Genomic DNA, 9,544 nt, shown 5'->3' with positions numbered 1-9,544 from the left:
ACTGAATTAATATTTTAGAGTACCAATTTATAGTTCTGAAATTTGTTGAGTAAGAAGCAGTGAAAGTATTGTTGGTTATACTACCTCAAATATGAATATTCACATTTTAATGTTGTGCTTTGGCCTGTCCTTCGATTTAAGTGTTACGTTTGGGTTAGTCTAGCACAACTAGATATATTTCAGTTAAGTCTCCTAAACTTCACTTAGCAGGTAAAATTCTTCTGTTTAGCAGAGCATGCTTTCCTTTGGCATGATCAGAACTGTTTTTGGTGATCTGGCTGAATATTATTTTATTTGCGATCGTGTTTTTTTTTAATGGTGTACTTGTGCGTATATTTGGGATACATTGTGCTATATGCTTTTTTTTTGTTTCAAGTTCTACGTTGCTGCTGCAGGCTATTGTTGCGATTGTTTCTTTGGTAGGTAGCTGCTTATGAATATAATTGGGCTGAGTGAAATTCATCTTTCTTAGCGGTGAATGAGTCTTTGACTTACTGGTGAATAAGTTTTAGACATACCTGCTTTGTATAGTACATTTGTCTGGTTCATTCCCATGTCCTACGCTGATGCAAGTCTTCTGTAAATTGTTTGTAGGCGCAAACCATTGTCACAGCTCAGGCGGATGCAGCAGGCAATAAGAAGAATGTCTGAATAAAAAGCAGGTATGTTGAGGGTGACTTTGATGCGTGATGGGCGCTGGTGCTGCGGTCCACACCCAGATCGATCCGCTAAGGAACTGCCCCACATCCAGATCGATGCCGCCCAAGAGCAAAATCTGAAGAACAAGGTGTTATCTCTCTTTCTCTCTTCGTAGTAGCAATGAGTTGATCATGCTCAGGGCATTTTGCGCCTTTTCCAATTGATCATATGCTATTCTTTCAGTATTTTCTGCTTTAGCTAAAGATTGCAGGTTGTTGTCTACCGCAGGGGTCATCACAGCACTGGCCTCCATTCTTGCTTCATTGAGTTGCCCATCAATGCTTATTAGCGCAATGCAGAGGTAGCTCCAATTATGCAGTTTGTTTTATCAAATTGTTTCCTGGTTCGAGGCTGCAGATTTGCACACTAATTGTTTCTATAAATGTCAGGCCTAAAAGACTATTGATAGGATGACAATAGGAGGACAAGAGATGCCACATTACCAAACCGGCCCTCCTCAGCCTCTTATTTGGCAAGGATCTGCAGGTTCTCTCTGTCTATTTTGTCTCTTAAAAGTACATACCATCATTTCCTTACATTTCCTTTTCTTGTGCTGTAGGCAAGAATGAACGCCCTCCAGTTTAGTTGCTTACAAGGCCCATTGGTAATTAGCTTCGCCAATAGTTCTCATGTTTGTTTGTGTCGGTATTGTAAATATCAGACTCTCAACTACAATATCTTTATGCTTATTCCGGTATATATGGGGAGTAGTATCTGATGAAATCTCATATTTCCTTTGTTTTAATCTAAATGTTTATTTTATCTGCCCTAAAATCTCGGGATTGCACTGAGAAAATATGCAGACGCATGTTGTGTTTAAATTTCCTATGCTATTTAAGTCAGTTTGCTGCCAGGATAATGTCAGCACTAGCATCCATGTCTATAAATTCTCCAGGGTCATAATTTGAATAATTATGCAAGACACTTTGAGTAAAGGTTTTCTGTTGATCTTTGCTCCTTGAAAGCTAGGACTTGGGGAACACAAATGTTCTCGCTTCGAGACCTGATCTGCATAATTCATAAATAGTTGTTATGTCTAGGTTTAATTTTTTGAATAATATGTAAATCAGTGACATACTAGCATCAGTCGTTCATAGTTGCTATGTCTAGGCGTTAATTTTTTGAATAATATGTAAATAGTTGTGCGTGATAACTGAAAGTTTACGATGCTATTGTTTGAGAAATGAGAGAAGAATAACATGCATAACTATTCCTCATCGAAAGGACAAATATTACGTGGTATTTTTTTAGATTCAAAACTTTGAGATTATATGGTCCCTGAAGTAATTTGTTGGAGTTTCCGTAAACCGTTGTCTTCCCATCTCTTCCTAGCACATCACTTTTCATTCCTCTTGAAATGTGTTGATTACATTGTACTTATCTTTCTTTCTCTATAGAGCATGCTTATCTTTCTTTCTCTATAGAGCATGTTTTACGTGCTATGGAGCCGACGGACAACGTGTTTGGCAAAGATACAGTTGTTGATCCAAAATCAGTTGTTGAACCTCTGCCTTGGCCAAATGATATTTTTTTACGTATTTTCAACATGTCTTATATAATATATATTTTTATCTGTTCACCATGTCTTGACAAAAGATATAAATGCAGATGTGGGAGACAATAACCCCCTGGGACCATACGAGTACATGGCTCCAGCTTCACGTTAGGTATGCATATTGAATTTTAGTTTCAGGGGCCACTAAGTTATCAGGTTCTTATAAATTCAGTTTCTATGATCTCTTTGGCCTTTTAGTATGGATGTGGCGATCGGCTTGGATTTTCAAACAGATCTGAGATTAAAAATGATTGTTTGCATTTTTACGTAAGAGGATTATCAAAGAAGGATGTTTCCTTATAAACAAACCGTCCATTCAAAGTTATGTTTTCCCACATGCTTACTGATTTTTCTACAATACTTGCATACGATGATTTGTTAAGTATTTATGCTATACTGATAAAAACCGCTTCACATGCTAGATACGTAGCCTTGCAGCTTTCTTTTGCTCTACGTGTGAATAGAATCCGTCGGAGCTACTCCCTGATGGCCAGATTTACTTTTGAATGCCCGTACTGCTTGCAGCGGATGATGTTCACATGTTTTTCTATCAGCCATGGTGAACCTGGTCTGATCATCCGACACTTTTTATGCAACGTTGTTGCCTACATGACCATGTTGTTAAACCTTGACTAAATTTCAGTAAAATGTACCCAGGAATTCAATCAGCTATGTTATGTAATATACTTAGCACAGTATTGTGTTAGATGAACCTGTACATGTTTTTATCTATCTATGCTGGGATTTATGCTACGACATTAAACTTATATGCTCTCCATCAGACGTATTCACAAGACTGTCATATAGCCTAAATCCAAAATGCAGTTCTATGTACAATTCCATCCTCATTGACATTTAGGACATCAGATTTTTATCGTTTTTATACAAAATCTACATTTGCACGGATTTCACGGGATCGTGCGCCAAGGCGCACATATAAATCTAGTTGGAGTTTAATTGGGCAAGAGCTAGCATGCCCACCCTCCGTCCGCGCGGGCTGAGCAAGCAATCATGGTGATATTAGTATTTAAGTTTAATGATTGCTCTTTCGTGCGCGGCCGTCCTCCAAGCTCGCGGCTGCAGCCAGGGGCACAGGCGGCGGCCCGCCCGGGGAGATCTAGGCAGCGTTGGGGATAGTTCTTGTAAAGAAGATGATGATTTTTGGAATATTCCGTTTTTCAGTTTCAGTTTACGGGGTTTGTTCTGCGCCAACCGTTTTGCGACCCGTAAACATGTTTTCGAAAGACTGAACTCGAGTTTTTCGGTTTGGACTTTTACGGGCTCTGTTAGAGATGCTCTAACCGACTCATGCAAGAGGAGCTGCGTGCAAATTTTCTAGGCAACTGATCTCCTCCGCGTGGACCCAGGTCGACCTGTCGTCCACATCACCAGAATTTGGATAGCAAACCTGGTTTAGGATGAAATCGAGTCCAATTCACAAGTTGTTATCACCAGAATTTGACCGAGTCAGAGGTGGGCCGCGATCAAGATGGACTTGAAGAATATACATGGAAGAAATACGTGAATCGGCCTTTTATACCAAGTTGGGCTTAATTGTCCGTGTATCTGTAACATATTAGATCGCATCTTAGTTTAGAAGTTAGAATCTTACTCGTGCACGGTTTGGTGCACGCCCCACATTAGAAAGTCCGCTGGACTATAAATATGTATCTAGGGTTTATGGAATAAACAACAACCAACGTTCAACCACAAACAAATCTCGGCGCATCGCCAACTCCTTCGTCTCGAGGGTTTCTCCGGTAAGCACCATGCTGCCTAGATCGCATCTTGCGATCTAGGCAGCACAAGCCTGCCCACGTTGTTCATGCGTTGCTCGTATCGAAGCCTTTTTGATGGCGAGCAACGTAGTTATCTTAGATGTGTTAGGGTTAGCATTGTTCTTCGAATTACATGCTTTCGTTATGCGACCCTTGCACATCTAGCCGCCCTTACACCTATCTTAGGTGTAGGGGCGGCACCCCGCTTGATCATAGTTTAGTAGATCTGATCCGTTACGATTGCTCCTTGTTTCATCAATGATTAGTTTAACATCCGCAATAGTTAGGCCTTACAAAGGGTTGGAGGATCCAGCGGCGTGTAGGGTGGCGTTTGCTAGCCCTAGAAAGGATGTTCCGGGGATCAACCTCGTGTTGGTTTTTAGGCCCTGTCTAGGATCGGCTTACGGTCACCGTGCGCGAGCGCGAGGCCCAATCGTGAGTAGGATGATCCGATTATGCGGTGAAAACCCTAAATCGTCGTAGATCTAATTAGCTTCATCTTGATCAAGCAGGACCACCATATATTCGGACACCTCGTCCGGATCATGGAGTGGATCGGCTCTTTGAGCCGATTCACGGGATAACCCGAGAGCCGATCGAGGCTCGAATTTAATGTTTACGTGTATGCCATGCAGGAAACTAAGCGAGGCATCATCCACACCTTCCCGACCGAGGTATAGGTCGGGTGGCACGCCCTTGTGATAAGCATCGGACGTGCGACCGGGAGGCTTTGCGGGCCGTCGCTCCGAGGGACCGGGGCCGGCCGCAGCCCTAGTTGTTCCCGGCTCTACCGTGTTGACCGTCTCTCGCCCGCCGGGGGGTTTCTGACGTCAACACATTCTGGTACGCCCGGTGGGACCACCTTCGACATCCACCACATCGCCATCTACATCCGAGATGGCGGAAGGCACTCCGGTCAAGTACGAGGATCTGCCTGATGAGCTCAAGAAGAAGCATGACGAAATCAAGGCGGTCCTCGAAGCCGAACTCATCGGCTCTTTCCACCGAACCCGCTCCCATGGCGTCGGGTGGAAGGGTTTCACACCGAAGGCGCACTCGATGGAGTGGATCTGTCCGCCCCGTCGGAAGAACACACCAGGTCGGCTGCGGCAGGAGATCAACTACATGGTGGCTCATTCGGCTGCACCGCCACTGCGAGAGCCTGGTGAACACTTTGGAGCGTGTCGCTCGCGCGTCGTCCAGGAAATCATGAGCCACCGGTATTCTCCGTCGGGACCAGCTGCGGGGACTTTCAAGGGAGAGATGCCACTCCAGCCCCGACCGTTCGCATGGGCAGCACCGGAACCGCCGAACTCATCGGCATACGTCGTCTACAAGATTGGTGGTGATCCTGGTGACTACCAATTCCTACCCGAGGCACCCAAGGAGATCCCGCACGGATACGCGTGCGCATACATACCGGACCGCAACACCCGGGCACTCTCGAACCGAGGCTGCAATATCGGGGGCCTCCGGAACGGCGAGGAGGAACGTCGGGAGCCGATCCCGAGAAGCAATCGTGGCTAGCTAAGTACGCCACCCCGACAAACCTCCAAAGCCCAGCTCCCGCGAGTTGGCTTAGAACCGGAAAAGCAAGCATGGCTGGTTAAGTATGCCACCCCGGCGAATCTTCGAGGGTTCGACACCTTCAGCCATCACAGCGGATCAGATTTGTGCAATTCGAAAGATCGGTTCGGCATGATGCCGAAAAGGAAGACGTTCGGCTACACCAAGCCGTACCCCAACGACTACGAACCGATCCCGCTACCACCCAAATATCGGCTCCCGGACTTCACGAAGTTTAGTGGATCGGATGGTTCCAGCTCCATCGAGCATGTGAGCCGGTATTTGGCACAGCTCGGGCACGATCTCAGCATCAGACGAGTTGCGCGTGAGGTTCTTCGCACAGTCCCTCACGGGATCGGCTTTCGAGTGGTACACATCGCTGCCACCGAACTCCATCCGGACTTGGAAGCAGTTGGAAGAGCAGTTCCATGAGCAGTATCACTCAGAGGCTTCCGATGTTGGTATTGCCGATCTAGCGCAAGTACGACAGAAGCGCGGGGAAACAGTGTCAGAATACGTCCAGCGCTTCAGGACCATTAGGAACCGATGCTTTTCGGCTCATATAAGTGAAAAAGAAGCAGTCGAATTTGCGGTGGTGGGTCTCTCATCATCGATTAAGGACGTGGCCTCCCAAGCAGACTACCCTTCATTGGCGCACATGGTGCGAGGCTGTCGGCATATGAGCAGCGCCACCCGGATGTTTACCGGGACAAATTCAAGCGTGCGGTGACCCTGGTTGAGGCGGACGAGGATGAAGGTGCTGCGGGAGATCGAGAGGTAGCGGTGGCTGAATGGACTCGAGCGACGGGCCCCGTGACCCGCAAATGGGTGAAGCCACAAGGCCCTCCAAAAGGGTTCGACTTCGACGTGACCAAGGCCGAGCAGATTTTTGATCTCTTACTCACGGAGAAGCATATAAAGGTACCCGAAGGCCACAAGATCCCCACGGTGCAAGAGCTGAACGGAAAGCCATACCGCAAGTGGCATAACACGTTCACCCACACCACCAACGACTGCAGGGTGTGGCGGCAGCAGATCCAAATGGCGATAGAAAACGGACGGTTGATTTTCAACCAATACGCCATGAAGGTCGACACACACCCCTTCCCCGCCGTAAACATGGTGGAGTATACTTACCATGGAGGGTGCCAGCCGGATTTCTCGTGCAAAATCAATATGGTAGATCTTGGACACCACGCTGGCAAGGATGGAGATGAGGGCAGCTGCTCTCATAGCAAAGATACAGAGGAAGCCGCTCCACGCGATCGGCTCCGCCAAGATGGAAAACGCTACGTAACAGAGGGAGAAGTGAAGAACATAAGATATCAGCGACCTCTCTCTGATCACCTCCTCAATAAGTATGTGAGTCAGTACGACCAACGCCGACGGTCCAGCGATGATGATGAAAGAGATCGTCTGGCTAGAGAAGCCAGAAGACATCGTCGGCATAATCGCGATGAGGAGGAGCACGAGCGTTGTGCCAAGGAAAAGGCAAGGGAGCGAGACGACGAGGACGGACGCCGGGATTGTCCCTTCTTCGAAGCACTCGCTGGGATTCGGGAATGAGCCGATTGCCAACAATCGGCAATTGCCCGAATGCAACCGGAAGAAGAAGGAGGCAGCCAACGTGTCCGTGTTCGCGCGCTTAGGCCCTCCCCCGCCACCGAGCAAACGAGCTGAGTCCCCTCGGTTGAAAGATCTCGAAGATTCAGAAGACGAGGGAGAAGAAGAAGACAGGTATCACCGGCCAAGGTGGTGCCCTGATGGACTCAGCCGTTCCCGAAACGCGAGGGTTCAACGATTGCGCGGCCCGGAAGAAGCCGAGAGGTTATACTTGAATACATTGAGGAAGGCAAGGCCCGATCTGGCTGCGAAGGTTCAGCGAACCCTGGATGAAGAGGGTCGTCCACGGAAAATGGAGTGGCGCCCCAAGCAAAGGAAAGTCGATGATGAAACATCGGCTGGCACAAACATGGTGCTCGTTCTTCCGACAAAGCTTAGCGCTCCACGATTACACGATGCACTCAAGGTGGGCGACAGCAAGCGCACCAACATGATAAAGTCAGAGATTGGGCTGGTTTTATCTACCGGCCTGAACGAGTAGCAAGAGCACGTCAATGAGCAAACGCGGCGAGGCTGATCCTTGTGATCGGCCCCAAAAAATTTATGAAGGGACATTACAAAACCTTCACCGAGCAAGCAACGTGGAGGCCGATTCCGGCAATCGGCCAAAATTATCCTCACCGACCATTCCGCTCGGGTTCAACATGTTATCCAACGAGCCGATACCATCAATTCTCTTGACAGAATCGGCTCCGGGGGGCACCCAGGTAGATAAAACACGAGGATATGCAGTGAAGTGTCTCATTCTTTGGTAATGAGTATTAAAGTATGGGGGCCGATGCATAAATCGGCCGTAAAAATTCTGAAAATTCGAAAAATTTTGAGCACAGCCGATGCAGCAGACATCGACTTAAGGATATAAAAGCCGATGCATGGCCATCGACTCAAGAGCAATAACTGTTACGATCAGAGGGTCAACGGAGCAGGAAGTGGACCACGAAGGGAGATTTTAATGGAAGAACTCCTCAATTGAGTAGTTTAAGGGCTCGGATCCTCTCTTCAAGAGCAATGCCAAGAGCAGCCTGGACGTGCAGATCAGGTCAAGGATGGATTGCCTCAGATCCACCGAAGGTAGGGAGCCGATCTACTCAACAAGGCGCAAGGAGTAGACCGAAAAGCTCGGGGGGCAGCTCACCCTGAAAGTTCTCTGCTCTGGGGAGCCGATTTTTGTTGGAATCGGCTGGCTCTGCATTGTGGCGTGAGGTCAATGGCGACCTGATTGGCTATTTCGCTACCTTTCTCGCCCTGACTAAGGCTCGGAGGGCCACTAACTTGGGAGGTGCTCTATTTTTGAGAGCTGATTGGAGTTACCTCGGCCGTCCGCCGCATCATGATCTTCTCCGGGAGGAACTGGGAAGGAAAAGCCGTCGTCTTGTACGAGGTTTGGACCGTGCTGGTGCTGCAAGAAAAGGAAGAGACTGGTTTCTCAAATTAGCCGATGAACAGTCATCGGCTGCAGGACTGCAAAACGCCACGGTCAAGAAAAACAATAATAGTCCGATTCGTTGCTATCGGTCTTGGTGTGGCAAGCGGGAGGATGGAAATTGGATTAATGAAAGGAGAAATTGAAAGAACAATTCTCATTAATTCAAAGGAGCGGCTTTACAAGAAGAGCCGATGGCTCTCAAAAGAGGGATCTGGTGCCTAGTGCACTTGCTACTACTAGTCCTACTCTACTAGTCGTCGCTGTCCTCATCATCGCCGTCGTCGAGGTCGTCGGCGCTGCTCCCAGGAAGCTCCTCGCCGTTGCTGCCCCAGCCGTCGGGCCGGAGCTTCCTCCTCCTCCTCGTCATCATCATCATCCTCGCTATCCGCCCGGCTGCGGAAGCGCTTCGTTGGAGGATACCCGGCGGAGGAGGAGGAATCATCTTCCTCCTCCTCATCTTCTTCTTCCTCGTCGTCATCGTCGTCCTCGCTGTCCGCCCACATGCGGGAGCGCTTCTTCGGCGGAAGCCTGGTGGAGGGGGAGGCCTTGGTCCTCTCCGCTTCTCCTCCTTTCTTCTCCTTGTCAGAGGAGATGGGGTTCGCCCCGGAGTGGGGACCGTCCTCTTCCTTGTTCTTCGGCGACGGTTGGAGAGAGAGGCCTGAAGCGGAGGAGGAAGAGGAAGACATGGCTGCAGGGGGAGAGGGTTTTTTTGGTTTGGTGAACAGAGCAGAGCAAGGGGATGGAGCGGTGAACCGTTTGGCAAAGATAAATAAAGAGAGTGAAGTGGAGATTTAATGCCATGACGGTTCTCGAGGGTGTGATGCTGAAATTGTCAATTCATACGGAGAAGCCCGGGAGGCGAGGCGTAATGATGGAAGATTCTGCGGCGGTTCTGCT

At 48.4% G+C, this 9,544-nt stretch overlaps 1 long non-coding RNA gene across 4 annotated transcripts; it reads left to right on the top strand.

Moving 5' to 3' along the window:
- The first annotated feature begins 370 nt into the window (after positions 1-370).
- On the top strand, positions 371-3,195 carry LOC124655380. 4 transcript variants are annotated; one of them, XR_006988659.1, is made up of 6 exons: positions 371-419; positions 595-787; positions 928-1,000; positions 1,089-1,185; positions 1,259-1,303; positions 2,308-3,195. It is a non-coding gene; the product is annotated as an uncharacterized LOC124655380 (long non-coding RNA). The 4 variants fall into 4 exon arrangements; XR_006988660.1 differs by having other exon boundaries at positions 595-1,000; positions 2,308-2,366; positions 2,677-3,195; XR_006988658.1 differs by having other exon boundaries at positions 595-1,000.
- The last annotated feature ends 6,349 nt before the right edge of the window (positions 3,196-9,544 follow it).

The sequence above is a fragment of the Lolium rigidum genome, chromosome 5 (assembly GCF_022539505.1).
Source record: "Lolium rigidum isolate FL_2022 chromosome 5, APGP_CSIRO_Lrig_0.1, whole genome shotgun sequence".
NCBI classification, from domain to species: domain Eukaryota; kingdom Viridiplantae; phylum Streptophyta; class Magnoliopsida; order Poales; family Poaceae; genus Lolium; species Lolium rigidum.
This window is presented reverse-complemented; position numbering and strand designations above follow the sequence as displayed.